This window comes from Ranitomeya imitator, chromosome 5, assembly GCF_032444005.1.
Source record: "Ranitomeya imitator isolate aRanImi1 chromosome 5, aRanImi1.pri, whole genome shotgun sequence".
Taxonomy (NCBI): Eukaryota; Metazoa; Chordata; class Amphibia; order Anura; family Dendrobatidae; genus Ranitomeya; species Ranitomeya imitator.
In genome coordinates, this window is record NC_091286.1 from 16,824,355 (window position 1) to 16,843,351 (window position 18,997).

Here is an 18,997-nt window from a genome sequence, read left to right on the forward strand (position 1 = left end):
CTGAGTTGGAATGATTCCGATCACGGGGGTCCCACAACGCTGTTCGCTCTTGCACAGCTTGAATAAGGACCTCGTTATCGATATCCGTTTGCCTCACGTTGTGGAACCTATAGATGAAATACCAAAAAAAAAAATTAAGTGAAAAAGAAAACAAATTCAATTACAACTATGATAAAGGTCCGACGACCCTGGGAAGAATCATTTCTACTTGACTTCTCCTGCTCTTCTGCACTGTCAGGTACCTGTAAAGAAAAGACATGATTTAACACATGTCTAGTATTGACAGTCAATACATACCAATCAGTAAATCAAATGTGATTACATAATTTGTGTCATGTCCACTTTCGGAAGGACATGTTAGGAGAGAAGGCAGCAGTCAAGTGAAACACTAGAGAAAAGAACAGATAAGAAAAACTGAACTTGTTAAGAGCCAAACACAATGTAGCACAAAAAAAAGAACAATGGACACCAGTACTTACGTTACAGGTAGTAGTCCAACAGCACAGTAGTCAGGCAGCACCAGGACGGCAGAAGCACCAGAACGGCAGCAGCACCAGGACGGCAGCAGAAAACAGTTTATAAGGTAAAGAAAAAATTAGTACAGAGTACACAGGACGGCAGCAACAGGACCGGAGCAGCAAACAGTCTACAAGGGACCTGAAAAAAAATAGTACAGAGTACAGACTGCATAGAGGAACAGACATTTTCAAAGCTTCTATACTTGCATCCAGCAGCACCAGGATGGCAGCACCAGAAAGACGGCAGCAATAGGACAGCGGCAGCACCAGGACGACAGCAGCACTAGGACGGCAGCAACAGGACGGCAGACTGCAAAGATAAACAGACATTTTCAAAGCTTCTATACTTACATCCAGAGTCTTGTGCTTCCATCCAGAGTCTTGAGGGTAATGAACTACCTGTCTCCTGACCCCATTTCATACATCAGTGATTTTGTAGGTGTTGACATCATTTCCTGGACATGATTAGTGTGAAGTACGCACAGCGTATCGAACGCATGCGTACGTATCTCCTTGCGTACCAATGCGTTCCTATAGACAGTAATGCGTTTTTTTGATGCAATCATCTGCACTCGTCCACATGCGGACGATTGTGTAACATTTGGCGCCTCAAAAAATGCAACATGTTGGGTTCGCCGGACACCACCACACACCGTGAAACGACGCATGCGTACGCATCCGCATGCGAACACATGCAAAAGCATGTCCCTGCGTTCACCATGTTCAAGATATGTACGCATGCGGATCATACGCTGCGCACAGAAAAGCTAATCTGAACCCGGCCTAAGCTAAAATAATATTAATCAAAACATTGTCTTGCGCCGCAAAAAAATAAGACCTCATACAGCTCCATAGACCCCAAAGGAAAATGTTATGGGACTCTGAAAATAGCGGCACAACCCTAGAAATGTTTTTTTTACCATCTTATTGTTTTTTTTCAAAACTAAAATAGTAAAAAACCTGACATGTTTGGTATCACTGTAATCATACTGACGATGAGAATCATATTACAAAGTCATTTTTACCACGTAATGTACACCTTACAAACAATTTCCAAAAAAAAATCAGAATTGCAGGGTCCTGAAGGGGTCAATAACCAAGGTCCATTTTGCAAATCTTATGTGATAATACTGTATTAGAATGTTTGTTAGAAGGATTAAAATTTAGCAGCAATTTTTTTTTTGTTCAAGGAAATTTATAATTCTAATTTTTCTTGGGCCTTTTCACTTCAGAGGTAACTTTTAGGGGCCCACATATTGTAGGTCCAAAACCACAGAAGTTCCCAACAAGTGACCCTATTTTTTTTGTGTGTTGAACATTTGCATCTCACAGGTGTTGCCCAAAACTTTATAACATTGGAAAGAGAAAAAAAAAAAAACCTAGTCTAGTAAAATGTTGTAGTATCCACAAATCTGTCAGTTTCGCAAGGCGTAAGAAGAAAGTGGATTACTCAATTTGTTTTGCGATTTCTCCCAAACACCCCCAGAAACGAATGTTTAGTCACATGGCCGGGCTTGGAAAGGAAGGAGCCCTGTTTGATTTATGGAAGGCAAATTTCACTGGAATAGATTCTGATTGCTATGTGGCATCTGCAAAGTTCCTGAGGTTGCGTAAATAGGAGATACCCCCAAAGTGACCCCATTTTGTAGGTTAGACCTCTCCAGGAATTCATCTAACAATGTGGTGCTCAATTTAAACCCACAGGTGCTTCACAAAACATTACAACTTTGAGAATTGAAATAAAAAAAATATGTTTTTGTTTTCCAATAAAATGGATTACTCCTAAGTTTGTTGTTTCATAAGAAATTATAGTTAGAAAATGAGCCCCACAATTTGTTATGCAAAGAGAGGATACTGTTACGTATACAAAACTGTACGCAGTTACTCACAACTAGATATTGTCTTCATCCTCTCCTGCAACTGCCTAGACTGCTTGCTCAGAGGCAACCACTTTGTAGAGTTATTAATCCCTAAAAATTACATCACCCTATTTGAAGGGAAATAACCCCATCAAATATTGCCTGATAATAGAGGATCAAGTTTCCTAACCTGTATGATTTGATTTATGAATTGCTGTTTATTTTGTTCTAGTTCCTGACCTCAGCCTCTATCCTGAGAACGCTCCTACCATATCTGTTGGCTACCATCTGATTTTGTGTAATTGTGCATTGGTTACTAATATAAGTCATCCGGTACTCCGACTGACAATCTCGCCAAACTCAAATACAAAAGACCAGCACTCATAAGGTTGAGGATTCTTCTCGTTTATTTACATCAAGGAGGTGTACATCACACCTGAAACATATTCTCTAATTTGAACAGTAAAATGGCTTGTCCTAGTTAATGTTATGAGTTTTTTGATGTTTAACAAAAGCTGATTTATAGCTAAAACATTTCCCACATTCTGAACAAGAAAATGGCTTCTCCCCTGTGTGAGTTATGTGGTGTTTAACAAGAGATGATTTTTCGCTAAAACGTTTCCCACATTGTGAACATGAGAATGGCTTCTCCCCCGTGTGAGTTCTCTGATGTGTAACAAGATCCGATTTGTAAACAAAACATTTCCCACACTGTGAACATGAAAACGGTTTCTCCCCTGTGTGAGTAGTCAAATGATATACCAGGCCCGATCTGTGGCTGAAACATTTTCCACATTCTGAGCATAAATACGGCTTCTCCCCTGTGTGAGTTCTCTGATGTTTAACAAGATTTGATTTCTGGACAAAGCATTTCCCACATTCTGAGCATGAAAACGGCCTCTCCCCGGTGTGAGTTCTTTGATGGTCAACAATAGCCGATTTGTCTCTAAAACATTTGCCACATTCTGAACATGAAAATGTCTTCTTCCTTGTGCGAGTTCTTAAACGAGATTTCCGACTAAAACATTTCCCACATTCAAAACAGAAAACCGGCTTGGTCCCTGTGTGAACTCTCATATGTTCCATAAGATTTGATTTCCGATTAAAATATTTACCACATTCTGAACATGAAAATGGACCATCATTTTTGTGAATTGTCTCATGAAAAGAAAATGACTCGTGACCAACAACATCTGATAGATCTGTGCTATGAAGGTCCATGGGTTCAGTAGGAAACACAAAATTATCTTGTCTGATATTGTTATCTTCTACTTCATAATAGGGAAACAAAGGGTGATGTCCTTTGGAGGATCTCATCTCAACTTCACCTGGAAAAAACGAAAACAAAGATTTCATATTTTGTCAAATAATTTCTATTTCATTAACCAAAAAGCATTATTTAGACAATAGCATAGAAGCAAAAAAACAAGTGTTATATCAGTTAGCATATAAAACATCCATGTATAAAAGTGGAGAAAAAACATGGAAACAACATTTATGAGTTGTCCACAGAGAGTCTAGACCATGAGTGGGGAACCTCAGACCCGCTAGCTGTTTACTGCCCTCGATGACCATTTATCCGGCTCCCGGGCAGATTCCCAGGGGCCGCAGTGCTTGGGCCGGCAGTTGTATTTTGACGGCCACTGGCCCTTTAACTTATTCTTGCTCTATGAGCACACGCACGCAGTGTTCACTACTGAACGCTGAGTCATGTGCCATGAAAGATTATGTCGTGACACCAGTGCCAGCGTCAAGACGTACTTTGTGGACGGAGTTAGCGTGCGATTTGTGCGCCCATGGAGGATGGTAGAAATATCCACATGGCCATTATGGTCTACACTATAATTATGTAGAGATAGAAACATCTGCCACTATCTGGACTACAAAATATAATACATCCAAATGTTCAAAACTATGAGAAGCTGGCCACAGACTAAAGACTATTGGACCAATAGATGTAGAGTGGAGTCTACGGCTCTAAGAGATGCAGACTTTTCCACCGGTTACGTCGATCTTATTGTTGTTTTATTATAGATTTGCTTGCTTGTCAATTTAAGGTTCATAAGTCTCACCTGGAAAGAGTTCAGCCACAGTTCGCTTTGGGGGGGTGTTTTCCGAGGGCAGTGCTCAATTCTGGGGGGGGAGTGACTGTTGATGGCTTGGTGTATTTAGGTCGCTGACCAGGGAATGGGGGTTTGTTCATGGCTGGAGCTGGATATACGTGTTACGGTCGTGGTATCCGTTGTCTGGAGGAGCATAGGCTGTGACTGAAGACTGGAGATACAAAAGCTGTGGGCCAACCAAAGTTGGGAGACAGTGGGTATCGCCTGGTGCAGGGACAGTGGAACTACAGGCACTGGGTTGGGATCTTGTGGACTGGGGGCATTTCATTGTGGCCATCTACCCAGAGTTGCTGTAAGACTGTGGACAGACAAAATAAAACTAACTGCATCGTTAACCTGCCTAGGTGATTAATACAATCCTCAAGCTCACACATTCACAAAAACAATTCAAGTTATCCCATAAAATGGGCAGTCTGGTAGTTTGAACATGTAGTATTGTGGTAGGGGATTCAATTATTTGAATACTCTAACTGTTAAGAATCCTTTCCTATATAGATGTCTAAATCTGATACTCATATCACCTGACCACTGCAGCCAATTATTATTATACATTTTTATAATGCCATTTCATGGCGCTTTACATGTGGCAAATATAGACAAATACATTAAACATAGGCAAAAAACAAGGCACACAGGTACATAAGGAGGGAGGACCCTGCCCGTGAGGACTCACAGTCTGCAAGGGATGGGTGAGAATACACTAGGAGAGGGTAGAGCAGGTTGTGTGGCGGTTCAGTGGGTTGAGGATCACTGCAGGCTGTAGGCTTGTCGGAAGAGGTGAGTCTTCAGGATCTTTTTGAAGGTTTCTATGGTAGGCGAGAGTCTGATGTGTTGGGGTAGAGGGTTCCAGAGTATGGGGGAAGCACGGGAGAAGTCTTGGATGCAGTTGTGGGAAAAAGAGATAAGAGGGGAGTAGAGAAGGAGATCTTGTGAGGATCGGAGGTTGCGTGTAGGTAGGAACCGGGAGACCATGTCACAGATGTATGGAGGAGACAGGTTGTGGATGGCTTTGTATGTCATTGTGAGGGTTTTGAACTGGAGTCTCTGGGTAATAGGAAGCCAGTGGAGGGCTTGGCATAGGGGAGAGGCTGGGGAATAGCGGGGAGACAGGTAGATTAGTCGGGCAGCAGAGTGTAGAATGGATTGGAGTGGGGTCAGAGTGCTAAAGGGGAGGCCAGAGAGTAGGAGGTTGCAGTAGTCAAGGCGGGAGATGATAAGGGCATGCACTATTTTTGTTGTGGTGTCGCGATCAAGGAATGCGCGGATCCGGGAAATATTTTTGAGTTTGAGAAGGCAGAAGGAGGCAAGGGCTTTGATATGTGGCTTGACAGAGAGGGCAGAGTCGAGGATCACCCCGAGGCACGGGGTGTGGGACTGGGGAAAGTGAGCAGCCATTGACATTGATGGAAAGGTCTGGTGGAGGGGTAGAGTGAGATGGGGGAAAGATGACGAATTCTGTTTTGCCCATGTTCAGTTGTAGAAAGCGAGCAGAAAAGAAGGGTAAAATAGCAGACAGACAGTGCGGGATTTTGGTAAGTAAGGAGGTGAGGTCAGGTCCAGATAGGTAGATCTGCGTGTCATCAGCGTAGAGATGGTACTGCATACTGTGGGATTCTATGAGCTGTCCCAGGCCGAAGGTGTAGATGGAGAAGAGTAGGGGTCCTAGAACAGAACCTTGTGGGACTCCGACAGATAGGGGGCGAGGTGAGGAGGTGGTGTGGGGGAGGGAGACACTGAATGTTCGGTCTGTCAGATATGACGAGATCCAGGAGAGGGCCAAGTCTGTGATCCCAAGAGATGAGAGGATCTGTAGCAGAAGGGAGTGGTCCACAGTGTCGAAGGCAGAAGACAGGTCCAGGAGGAGGACAGAGTAGTGTCGCTTGCTCCTGGCAGTTAGTAGGTCATTGGTGACTTTAGTTAGGGCAGTTTCAATTGAGAGATGGGGTCAGAAGCCTGATTGTAACCGGTCAAAGAGGGAGCAGGAGGAGAGGTGGGAGGACAGTTCAAGATGGACGTGTTGCTCCAGTAATTTGGAGACATAAGGGAGAAGAGATATCGGGCGATAGCTAGATACAGAGGATGGGTCGAGGGAGGGCTTTTTGAGGATAGGTGTGATCTTTGCATGCTTGAAGGATGAGGGGAAGACACCTGTTGTGAGTGAGAGGTTGAAGAGGTGCGTTAGGGTTCGGGTGAAGACCGTGGAAAGGTTAGGGATGAGGTGGGATGGGAGCGGGTCGAGCGTGCAGGTGGTGAGGTGTGATCTTGACAGGAGGTTGGAGAGCTGATCTTCTGTCATGGTGGAGAAGCTGGTTTTGGAGGAGCAGGGTTGAGCAGCTAAGAGGGGCAGTGGGGGCTGTGGGCCAAAGCTTTCTCTGATCGTATCACAGGAGGCAACAGTCCTGCTGCTGGTGGAACAGCGATGTCTCCTCCTCCTGTGTTATCGTAGAGAATGGAGAGGCTTCTGTTTGATCCAGGTGTGGGGATTTTGAATTTTTTTCATTTCTACTCTCTGTTTAGAAAAATCTCTGGTAACCCTCAGTTGTGCTGATCATTAGTTTTAATGTAAACTTTAGAAGCTATTATCTCCACAACGGAGAAGAGAGACTCACAATAAAAGAGACATTGTATACAGCTCTGCAGACACTCTTCCATTCTGTGAATGATAAAGGTCTTCTTTTAACCCTTAAAAATTAATTCTCTTTATTGGTCTGACAACCTTCCGCAACCTAATTTAAAAACAATCGGCCCCAATTCATATCACTCGCGTAAAACAACGTTTCCATCTTCTCATCAACCCTTCCCCTCATACTAGACTATTCACCAACGCTAAGTTCCCTTTGAGTCTCCCACCCTCTCACTTTAGTTGGTGGATAAGCAAAAGGTTTGGTATTATTATTATTATTATTATTTTCTCTAGCACCATTGATTCCACTGTGCTGTACATGAGAAGGGGTTACATACAAATTACAGACACAGCTGCCAAGGCAAACAGGATCATGGGGTGCATTAAAAGAGGTCTGGATGCACATGATGAGAGCATTATACTGCCTCTGTACAAATCCCTAGTTAGACCGCACATGGAGTACTGTGTCCAGTTTTGGGCACCGATGCTCAGGAAGGATATAATGGAACTAGAGAGAGTACAAAGGAGGGCAACAAAATTAATAAAGGGGATGGGAGAACTACAATACCCAGATAGATTAGCGAAATTAGGATTATTTAGTCTAGAAAAAAGACGACTGAGGGGCGATCTAATAACCATGTATAAGTATATAAGGGGACAATACAAATATCTCGCTGAGGATCTGTTTATACCAAGGAAGGTGACGGGCACAAGGGGGCATTCTTTGCGTCTGGAGGAGAGAAGGTTTTTCCACCAACATAGAAGAGGATTCTTTACTGTTAGGGCAGTGAGAATCTGGAATTGCTTGCCTGAGGAGGTGGTGATGGCGAACTCAGTCGAGGGGTTCAAGAGAGGCCTGGATGTCTTCCTGGAGCAGAACAATATTGTATCATACAATTAGGTTCTGTAGAAGGACGTAGATCTGGGGATTTATTATGATGGAATATAGGCTGAACTGGATGGACAAATGTCTTTTTTCGGCCTTACTAACTATGTTACTATGTTACTATGTTACTGCGCAAACTAACAATGACAGACTGATACAGAGGGTCGAGGACCCTGCCCTCGCGGGCTTACATTCTACAGGGTGGTGGGGAAGGAGACAGTAGGTTGAGGGTTGCAGGAGCTCCGGTGTTGGTGAGGCGGTAGCTCCGGTGTTGGTGAGGCGGTAGCTTCGGTGTTGGGGAGGCGGTAGCTCCGGTGTTGGTGAGGCGGTATCTCCGGTGTTGGTGAGGAGGTAGCTCCGGTAGTGGTGAGGAGGCAGAGGGGTCAGTGCAGGCAGTAGGCTTTCCTGAAGAGATGGGTTTTCAGGTTCCGTCTGAAGGATCCGAATGTGGTTGATAGTCGGACGTGTTGGGGCAGAGAATTCCAGAGGATGGGGGATATTCGGGAGAAGTCTTGGAGGTGGTTGGGTGAGGAGCGAATAAGTGTGGAGGAGAGAAGGAGGTCTTGGGAGGACCGGAGATCACGTGAGGGAAGATATCGGGAGATTAGGTCAGAGAAATATGGAGGAGACAGATTATGGATGGCTGTTCCGGTCCGATGGGTGTCGCTCTTCTTGGTCCGGTGCCTCTGATCTTCTTACGATCCCCATCCTCCGCTTGTTTCGTGTGGATGATGCTTCCCTTCATCATCCACACAGTCTCCTTGGCACAGCGCTCCTTTGCAGGCGTACATCTCTGCTCTGCGATGGCAGAGCAAAATACTGCAGTGCGCATGCATCGGGGATCTTTGACGTTTCCTGGCGCCTGCGCACTTCAGTACTTTGCTCTGCCCTCAACAAGGCAGAGAAGTGAGCCTGCACAGGAGAGTGGTGCCGAGGAGATGCTTAGCCTGCACAGGAGAGTGGTGCCGAGGAGACGCTTCATCAACACGAAGCAGGCAGGAGGGCGGCATTGCAAGAAGATGGGAGGCGCTGGACCAAGAAGAGCGGCACCCATCGGACCGAACCGCCCTGCAGGCGAGTATAATAAAAGTTATTTTTCTTCTCTTACAGGTCGGGTTGGGGGCAGATATACAGCATTATAGAATGCTGTATATCAGTCCTGAAAGGTAATGGCCATATTTCTTATCAGACAAACCTTGTGACAGGTTCCCTTTAAGCGCTGGTTGCTTTGCTGCACCACAATTACCAAAGACGGTCTCCAGAAATCTTCCAACAGGATACTACATGGAGATATTCCCAACTGAACACCTGAGCCTTACACTATAGCTGGTCTGAATAACTAAAGCAATTGTTACCATCCACCTCTCGTGTCTCCCCTTTTCCCCATAGTTTGTAAGCTTGCGAGCAGGGCCCTCACTCCTCCTGGTATCTGTTTTGAACTGTATTTCTGTTATGCTGTAATGTCTATTGTCTGTACAAGTCCCCTCTATAATTTGTAAAGCGCTGCGGAATATGTTGGCGCTATATAAATAAAATTTATTATTATTATTATTATTAACTTACATCGTACATGTACAGCGGATGTCGAAAGGGGATAAACATTGTAGAACGCTTCATATATACCATATATACCATATTATTATTCTGTATTTCTAAAAAAGAGAAATCCACATGTGTACTAACGATCCCCTGCGTGGACAACTTGTAGAAAATAAATATATGAGGACACCAATTTAATCAACCATTGTTAATGTCTTTTTTTGCAAACAAAAAAAGTATGATAAATAATTTAAATAACCTACAGTACATTAAAAAGTCCTCCCATAAAATCCTCCCATTTAAAAAGATCCTTTCACTATCAAATTGTATAGGGTTAATTTCTTCAATTTATCGTAAGCCATATTGCAAGGCTCGTTAAAGAGTGGATATTGACTTTTAGCTTCAAAAAGTTGGCGTTACAGTTCTAGTCCTCTTCCTGTCTGAAGAGGCAATTTGCACATTTAATTTCCCAGAGGAGCATGCATGACTTTTAAGTCTCCTCACTCTTGACATGCCAGGCTTGGCTTGTCGCTCTCCACAAGGAGAAATGTTACCCCTTACGCCCCCTATCTGCACTCTAAATTTGCATTTGTAGAGCATTAGCCAAAAGTTTAGACACCCCTGTTTATATATTGATTTTCTTTGTTCTTTTTGGAATGTGCACATTGTAGATTCAGACTGTTGGCAGCAAATCCAGGAAGAGGCAAATATGGAAACAAGGAGTAAATAAACCAACCAGAATATGTGTTACACCTTAGTTTCCTCTAAGAACCCACCTGTTACTTTGTAATGTTAGAACTTACAGTAAAACAAGACTTATGAGCGGCTCTTACCGGTCACTGACACTGAGGGCGTGTGTTCGAGTCCAGTCACCGTTCCACCAGAACTTTCCTGAAAGAACCCCACAGTAAAGATGTAAAACAAGGAAAAGGAATTATGGATTATCTTACATCCAGGTGAAGGTCAAACAACAATTTGGAAGAAAAAAAAAAGAAGGATCCCCTCATGTGGTGATCAGACAGCATTAACAATCAACCTCGTATATTACACAGCATCAGAAATGTTCCTGTTATTTCTCTGCGTGAAATGATCTTGGACTATGGTGAAGTTCTTACATTATTCAGCACTGTCACCACTTTTACAGTAAAGAAGCCTTTCGTCAACAGTAAAGATTCAGGCAAAAAAAAGAAGGATCCCCTCATGTGGTGATCAAACAGCATTAACAATCAACCTCGTATATTACACAGCATCAAAAATGTTCCTGTTATTTCTCTGCGTGAAATGATCTTGGTCTATGGTGAAGTTCTTACATTATTCAGCACTGTCACCACTTTTACAGTAAAGAAGCCTTTCGTCAACACTAAAGATTCAGGCAGTTTGTTTTCCCTCAGACGAAATGGGTCAAAAAAAGAGATTTCCCCAACTCTGAAAACTCACAAATTGTTCCAAGTCTTGGACTCCGAACCTGGCAGACTCCATGGTTCTAGATTATGACCGTTATTAAGAAAGAGGGCGAATACATTACTATATCGTCACTGACATTTTTATGGAAATGTCAGAAATGGATTTTGTACATTGAGCTGTTTGTTCTTATTTGAAAATAGAGAGTTAGATGGAAAATTTACATTTTTCATTTAGTTGCCCAATAATTCTGCACCCAGAGAGATTCTGCTAAGAAAAAAACCGCACTGTGATTTACTTAAACCTTCAAGACTTCAGGTTTATCATCCTTTTGGACTGACAGACAGTACTGGAGATGTTCAGTAATAACATGATCATCCAAAATACAAATTGCCTCATAACTGGCATACAGTGTATGCAGCAGTGTCAGTGTGACTTTTGTGATATATACACATCAGCCCCATGTTTCCTGTGATGTATATATAGCAGTCTCATGTCTCCTGTTATGTATAAAGTACAGCCCCATGTCCTATGTGATGTATATACAGCAGTCCCAGCATCTCCTATGTGATGTGTATACAGCAGTCCCAGCGTCTCCTATATGATGTATAGACAGCAGTCCCAGTATCTCCTATATGATGTACAGACAGCAGTCCCAGCATCTCCTATATGATGTATATACAACAGTTCCAGCGAATCCTATATGATGTATACACAGCAGTCTCTGTCTGCTAAGTGATGTATATACATCAGTCTCTGCGTCTCCTATCTGCAGTATATACAGCAGACACTGCATATCCTATGTGATGTATATACAGCAGTCTCTGCATCTCCTATGTGATGTATATACAGCAGTATCAGCGTCTCCTATGTAATGTATATACAGTAGTCTCAGCATCTGCTATATGATGCATATACAGCAGTCTCGGTGTCTCCTAAGTGATGTATATACAGCAATATCAGTGTCTCCTATGTAATGTATATACAGCAGTCTCAGCATCTACTATATGATGAATATACAGCAGTCTTGGTATATCCTACCAATACCTTAGTATTAGTGTCTTTATTAGTATTTTTTTCCATAAGCAAGACGATGGGCAAATAAATATTAATCCTGGACAACCTGTTTAATGGTCTTATCTCAAACATAGGGGATAAGTTCATAATCACTGGGGGTCTGAATGCTGAGATCTCCATCGATCCCGAGAACTTGGGGTCATGTGAATGGAGCTGTGGTAAATCATGTGCAGATCTACCCTACTCACACCTGAAATTGGTGGGAGTCCCAGTGGTCAGACCCCAAGTGATTGGGAAGTTATCCCCTGTAATATTGATAGGGAATAAGTTCAAAACTTGAGGAAACTCCTTTAAGGGAAATTTTTTCTTACATTTTACTGTAAAAGAAAAAGGGCAAGTTATGATTTGTCAGTAGAATTACATTTCCTTTTTTATTGGATCCAGCAATTCCATAATCGCCATGTGCTGGAAAGGAGCAGGAGCTGCAGGGTCCTAATTGCTGTTACATAAAAATAATTGCTGTGGGATGGAAAAAAATGTGCAATAATTTAATTGTCATTTATGGTTATTACAAAAAATATGATGAAAAAAAAAAATGCTAAAATTTGAATATCCAAAACAAAAATGAATTTTTGAGCTCAAAAAAGCAAATCTGCAAAAAAGTAAAACATTTCCTGGTCTTGACCAGTTTGGGATGATAATTTGGCTTCATATTCCTCAGATCTCAATGAGACTGAATAACTATACGTAGGAGAACAGGAGCTGATCTGCAGTTCTACGCAGCGGCCGCTACACATTGAACAAAGCTGTGATGTCCTCACTCCATTCAATCGTTACAACCGGCCACCACTACAACTAATAACAGCTGATCGCTGAGGGTGCCACATATTAATATTAATCCTAAAGATAGGTAATAAAAATTATATGCCCGGACTACCCCTTTAATGCGTAGAGGATTGACAGAAATCTCATCTACCTGATGATCTGAAGGGTCAATTTCTTCATTTTTTAAACACTCCTGGGAATATAGAGGACTGGGACTTCTCTCCGATGGATTTCTCGGACTGGATCCATCTATAGGAAATAACCGCAGTGACTGAATACATTGTCTATATGTGATGAGCAGATGATGGGGAATCTAGACGACTCTCACACCTGTTCTCTACAACCCAGGAAGGTCTCCTCTTACCCGGAGATGTGATGGACCGGTGATCCTCCATCATGGCATTCTTGTACAGATCCTTGTGTCCTTCTATATACTCCCACTCCTCCATGGAGAAATAGACGGTGACGTCCTGACACCTTATAGGAACCTGACACACACAATGACCCGCCATTAGCAGACCCCTCCCCCGGCGTTATTGTATAATGTCCCAGCATTCCCGGCAGCGCTCACCTCTCCGCTCAGCAGCTCAGTGATCCTATTGGTCAGTTCTAGGATCTTCTGCTCATGTATCAGTGAATGAGGTGGAGGCTCGGTGATGTCACTCGGGGTCCTGCTCCGCCCTCCTGACACACGGGGGGTCACACACTCCCCAGACGACGTCTTCACTACTGTGTGATCCTGTGTATGGGGAGACGCCGATCACTACACAGACGCCAAGAATCCTTCACCTTTCCCGTCATTTCCCTGCTTTATTCCTAGAGATCAGAGTGATGTGAAGATCTCACCTCTCCAGTGATCCAGTAGATTATCTCCAGGGTGAGGTCTAATATCCGAGCCGCCATGTGGTCTGTGTCCTGCTCCATCCTCGGGGGGTCACTGATGGAAAGGAGCATCGTCTAATAAAGGGAAAGAGTCCTAAACATAAGGAACCTTAGAACACAAGGAGATCACTGTGGTTAAACACGTTTGAATAAATATGTTCCATAAAAGATAGTAACGAGAAAGCAAGGCCCAATGCAAAACTTTATAACAGTGCAAAACTTAAAAATCAGATCCCATATCAGACAAGTAAAATCAGGCATTCACCACTTCCCTTCTGGCTTCTTTAGTCTTTACAGCCGTGACCAAAATTTTGGGCCCCAACAAGAATCGGGGCCTTGTGTGCCATGTCCGAGAAGGCCTCATATGGCAAAACTGTAAATAACCCCTAAAGCATCATAACATAATTTACACATATCTATACACATACCTGCAAACACAGTACTGTGCAATCTTACTTTGCAGGTGTGACAAAACACTGCAGAGTAAGAATTCTTTACAAAATATAAGTATTAATAGTTTATTTGTATCAATTAACACAATACAAAGTGAATTAAAATAGAAATCTAAATTCCATCAGTATTTGGTAACTGTCCGTCGCCTCCATCATCAGTATCTGGTGACCACACGTTGCCTCCATCATCAGTATCTGGTGACCACACGTTGCCTCCATCATCAGTATCTGGTAACTGTCCGTTGCTTCCATCATCAGTATCTGGTGACCACCCATCGCCTCCATCATCAGTATCTGGTGACCACCCATCACCTCCATCATCAGTATCTGGTGACTGCCATCGCCTCCATCATTTCTTCTCGTCACTTGTACACAGGTTATGGAGGGTCTTGGCAGGAGTTGGTGCCAAACATCTTGGAGACCTGATCCCAGATCTCATGTGTATGAGGCTTGTGTTGATCCTTCTGTCTCTTCCTGTGATCCCAGACAGACGGGATAATGGGAGATCAGGGATCTGTGGGGCTGAATCATCACACCCAGGACTCCTCGCTGGATGTTGGAGGTCGTTGTCCAGCTGCAGAATAAATTTGGAGCCAATCAGACGCCTCGTGTTGGTGTTACATGATAGGTAAGTGTCTCTCAGTATTTGGGGTGCTTTCTTACATAGTGCTCGGCAGATCGCCTCATCTACTTGTATACTTGTGACCAATAGGCTGTAATCCCAACACTGTGTCTCACATATACTTGTGTGACTAGCGTCCTATATAATCACCCCTTCCATGAATGGTCGGTTTGTGAGTGGTTGCTTCATCAGTATTTTGTACCTGTGTTCTCATCTTTACATGGGCCCGCTGCACCATGATAGTGCAGTTGATTTGAGGCCTGGACAGGTAAGCACCTTTGCCTGTTTTTTTCTGTGGTGTTTTCTCTAGAATAGTGGAGGTTTTATCTACTTTTTTCCTGCTGTTGTGGTCTTTATCATAAGGGCTGTATCCAGCAGTGCATCAGTGTAGTGACCTGATGTTGCTAAATGTGACTGACTTTTTTCTGTGGCCTAAACCTGCTCCTGAGGCCGCAGCGTCTCCGGACTTGTCTCCATCAGGAACATTGGGTACGTCATTGGTTGGTGATTATACAGGAGCTGCAGTGTCTCCAGACTTGACTCCATCAAGCACATTTGGGACTTCGTTGGTCGGTGATTATACAGGAGTTGCCGGCAGTGTCTCCGGACTTGTCTCCATCAGGAACATCAGGTACGTCGTTGGTCGGTGATTACACAGGAGCTGCAGCGTCTCTGGACTTGTCTCCATCAAGAACATCGGGGACATCATTGTGATTACACAGGAGCTGCCAGCAGCGGACCTTGATGATTTGTACATTCAGCGGCAGAACGTACCTCATATAATTAATAACTTCAGTGACAGTATAAGGGAGTGACAGAGGCTGCCATGTGCCTCTCCCGCCCCTGACTGTGTTGGCATTGCATATATGCTGTTCCATTGAGTTTTTTGAACCTTATTAATAATATAATAATAATAATTTTTATTTATATAGCGCCAACATATTCCGCAGCGCTTTACAAATTATAGAGGGGACTTGTACAGACAATAGACATTACAGCATAACAGAAATACAGTTCAAAACAGATACCAGGAGGAGTGAGGGCCCTGCTCGCAAGCTTACAAACTATGAGGAAAAGGGGAGACACGAGAGGTGGATGGTAACAATTGCTTTAGTTATTCGGACCGGCCATAGTGTAAGGCTCGGGTGTTCATGTAAAGCTGCATGAACCAGTTAACTGCCTAAGTATGTAGCAGTACAGACACAGTGGGCTATTAACTGCATAAAGTGAATGAGAACATGATGCGAGGAACCTGATTGTTTTTTTTTTTTTTTATAAATAGGCCACACAGGGATAGTTAGGTTAATGCATTGAGGCGGTAGGCCAGTCTGAACAAATGAGTTTTTAGGGTACGCTTAAAACTGTGGGGATTGGGGATTAATCGTATTAACCTAGGTAGTGCATTCCAAAGAATCGGCGCAGCACGTGTAAAGTCTTGGAGACGGGAGTGGGAGGTTCTGATTATTGAGGATGCTAACCTGAGGTCATTAGCGGAGCGGAGGGCACGGGTAGGGTGGTAGACTGAGACCAGAGAGGAGATGTAGGGTGGTGCTGAGTCATGGAGCGCTTTGTGGATGAGGGTAGTAGTTTTGTACTGGATTCTGGAGAGGATGGGTAGCCAGTGTAATGACTGGCACAAGGTAGAGGCATCAGTGTAACGGTTGGTGAGGAATATGATCCTGGCAGCAGCATTCAGGACAGATTGGAGCGGGGAAAGTTTGGTAAGAGGGAGGCCGATTAGTAGAGAGTTACAATAGTCCAGACGAGAATGAATAAGTGAAACAGTAAGAGTTTTTGCAGAGTCGAAAGTAAGAAAAGGGCGAATTCTAGAAATGTTTTTGAGATGCAGGTAAGAAGAGCGAGCCAGTGATCGGATGTGGGGGGTGAATGAAAGGTCAGAATCAAGGATGACCCCAAGGCAGCGGGCATGTTGCTTTGGAGTAATGGTGGAACCGCACACGGAGATGGCAATGTCAGGCAAAGGTAGGTTAGTAGAGGGAGAGAACACGAGGAGTTCAGTTTTTGACAGGTTAAGTTTCAGATAGAGGGAGGACATGATGTTAGAGACAGCGGTAAGATAATCACTGGTGTTTTCTAAAAAGGTCGGTGTGATATCAGGAGAAGAAGTGTATAATTGGGTGTCGTCAGCATAGAGATGGTACTGGAAACCAAATCTACTGATTGTTTGTCCAATAGGGGCAGTATACAACGAGAAGAGGAGGGGGCCTAGGACTGATCCTTGAGGAACCCCAACAGTAAGGGGAAGGTGAGAGGAGGAGGAACCAGCAAAACATACAGTGAAGGATCGGTCAGAGAGATAGGAGGAGAACCAGGAGAGAACGGTGTCCTTGAGGCCGATGGAGCGGAGCATAGTGAGGAGGAGCTGATGATCCACAGTATCGAAAGCTGCAGAGAGATCCAAGAGAATTAGCATGGAGTAGTGACCATTAGATTTAGCTGTTAGTAGGTCATTAGAGACTTTAGTGAGGGCAGTTTCAGTAGAGTGTAAAGAGCGGAAGCCAGATTGAAGAGGGTCGAGAAGAGAGTTATCTGAGAGATAGCGCGTAAGACGGGAGTGGACCAGGCGTTCGAGGAGTTTAGAGATGAAGGGAAGATTAGAGACAGGTCTATAATTAGCGGCACAGTTTTGATCGAGGGATGGTTTTTTAAGTAATGGATGTATGATGGCATGCTTAAATGAGGAGGAAAAAATACCGGAAGTGAGGGAAAGGTTGAATATTTTTGTTAGGTGAGAGGTGACAGCCGGGGAAAGGGACTGGAGGAGATGTGACGGAATGGGGTCACTGGTGCAAGTGGTCGGGCGAGAAGATGCAAGGAGCCTGCTTACTTCTTCTTCTGTAACTGCTTCAAAGTCAGAGAGTGAACTAGATGCAGTGGGGGAGGGAGGACAGTGCATGGTATGAAGAGATTGGGAGATGATTTCCTGTCGAATGTGGTCAATTTTTTCTTTGAAGTAATTGGCCAGATCGTCAGCACGGAGATCCGTGGTTGGGGCCTGCTCTCTTGGGTTGAGTAGGGACTGGAACGTGTCAAAGAGACGTTTAGGGTTATTGGACAGGGAGGTGATGAGGGTGTTGAAGTAGGTTTGTTTGGAGAGGTGAAGGGCAGAATTGTATGTCTTTAGCATGAACTTATAATGGATGAAATCTTCGGGTAGATTAGATTTTCTCCACAGACGTTCTGCGCAGCTGGAGCACCGCTGCAGGAAACGTGTTTGCAGCGTGTGCCACGGTTGTTGCCGTCTGTGCCGAGTTGTTTTATGTATAGGAGGAGCCTATACCTTATTATATTTGCTTGATATTATTATACTGTCGTGTACTTTACATTTACTTGGCATAGGGTTAGGGAAAGGTATGGAAGATAGAAGGGTAGTAATAGGATAGAACACTGTTGGGAATAGATTAGTGGGACACAATAGAGATAGGAGATGACAGTGCCAGACCAAGTATAGTTAGAATCAGGGGTTTTCCAGTTGGGAGGAGTTAGAGATGGGTGCTATTCTGACTCTTCAAGGCAGTATGAGTTTCTAAATCCTTAGCCATCAATCCCTTAGATAACTGTATGATTGTTGAACTCACATGCCAGGCTTCCTCAGACAGTGCTAACTCGGCCGTACTGACTTGTAATAAAAGTCCAGGAGAAACAGAGTTGATATTCTCTGAAATCTTGTATTAAGTACAATGCAGCAGGTGGAAAGAGTAATCCCAAACAGAGAAGTATACATGTCCATCCAAAGATGGCAACAGCAAACTGATAATGAAGAAGAAGGGAGGGGATAACATAATAAACTACAGGAGAGACATGGACAAACTTCAGAGGGCAGAGCTTCTCCCCAGTAACAGCATAATTAAATGTATAGCACAGAAAATACACAAGTTGTTCTCATTCATGGCACACAACAGGTGCAGTACAGAGCAGTGGGTTATAGTGGTGAGACTTCCTGTTTAGGGAGAAGTGATGCAGCAGTGAGAGAGGGCAGATGAATAACCGTGGGGGTGAGGATTGCTGAGGCAATGAGGTACCCCAGGCTGAACAGCTTGCGAGTGGTTACCATCTAATGAAGTAACCATTCCAAAGAGGATCCAGTGGCTATGGCCGGCAGTAGGCCTTTTATCTTTTCCAATTGAAACCGGACAAAGGGGAATGGGAGGAAGTTGGTGGACCTAGGGGCACGGACGCTGCAGAAGAGAAAAGGGCTGTGTGCGGGGCAGAGGCTATCGGAAGATACA

General features: G+C 43.8%; 1 pseudogene; it reads right to left on the reverse strand.

Annotated features, from left to right (window-relative positions):
- Window positions 1-2,766: 2,766 nt before the first annotated feature.
- Window positions 2,767-18,997, reverse strand: part of LOC138637640 (zinc finger protein 850-like) — a 136,413-nt pseudogene continuing 120,182 nt past the window's right edge.